This window comes from Eschscholzia californica, unplaced genomic scaffold (genome assembly GCF_041429995.1).
Source record: "Eschscholzia californica isolate CP2 unplaced genomic scaffold, dmEscCali1.0.p SCAF_2, whole genome shotgun sequence".
In the NCBI taxonomy this organism is placed as follows: domain Eukaryota; kingdom Viridiplantae; phylum Streptophyta; class Magnoliopsida; order Ranunculales; family Papaveraceae; genus Eschscholzia; species Eschscholzia californica.
Genome location: NW_028238309.1, coordinates 1,476,772 through 1,478,026, shown reverse-complemented (window position 1 = coordinate 1,478,026; position 1,255 = coordinate 1,476,772).

Here is a 1,255-nt window from a genome sequence, read left to right as displayed (position 1 = left end):
TTGGTAGCCATTATATGTGTTGGTGCTGGAAGAAGGGGATGAATACGGTGGTGGAGGTTCGGTGGTTGTAGGGTGTAGAAAACCTATGATAGGGTTTAATGAGTCGGTGAAGGTGATGTGGGTTGGTGGTGAATACGTTGTTGAATATGGTGGTGTTGTATAACAAAAGTACGGAGGTGGTGGTGGTGGATATGGTGGAGGAGAAGATGGTGGTGTTGTGGGGTTTATGTACGTGAGTGGGAAAACCGGTGATAGTGGTTATGTAGGGTTGATGTGAATCGGGATTGGGGTCGTGTTAGGTTGTCCAAGTATGGATTTTGAAGTTGGTGTTGTGGTTGGAAGTGATAATGATGCTTGAATGGAAGTAGTAGAAGAAGGAGTAGTGGTAAAAGAGGGAGACTTACATATGCCTTCGAGTTGTTTAGATAGCTTCATGATCGAATCATTGACTTGATCGAATTTTTCCATAGTTTCCTTCTTGTGATTTTCGAATTTTTCCATAGATTCCTTCTTGTAATTTTCGAAAGCTTCTTCCAATTTTGTAACCGAGGATAACTTCTTGTTGATGTTGTCCCATTCGGAGGCAAAAGTTGGTGTCTTCTCTTTGATTGTTGGAGTAGGAACGGTAGGATTAACCATTGTGATTGGTTAAAAAAAATGGCTCTGAATACCACTTGATGTAGACGCAGCGGAATAGTTAAAGAACAATAAAATAAACTAAGAACAATTAAAGAAAACGATAAACTAAACTTAAATTCTTAATAACTTCAATTGATTTTCTCTTCAAGGTGGTAATAACATAGACTAGATCCCCTTTTATAAGATAATAAACCTTCCTAGATAGACTCAAACTAGGATTCCTAAAATAATAAACCACTCAAACATAGAAACTTTAAAATAAAGAAATATCAAATTAAAGTAACTTTTCTTCTACTAAATAAACTACTATTATGACTTAATAGGGTGTGGGCACGCGTGGACGTGGGCCCACACGCCTATGCGCCTGCATCATTTATTCTTGCTGGAAATGGTTTCCTTCTGATTTTCCTGTCTAACCGCCAAACGCGCCCTAAGGGAAAACGATTTTCTCGTCTTCTCGGAATTGAATTCTCTGTAGGAAAATAGTTTTCTCGCCTTTTTTCTCGTCTTCTCCAACTCTCTTTCTCTCTCTAACTTTCTGTTTTTCTCTCTCTTTCTACTATAACTCTTCCTTTCTATCTAATATAATCGAATAGAGTGAAATTATCTTAATGAA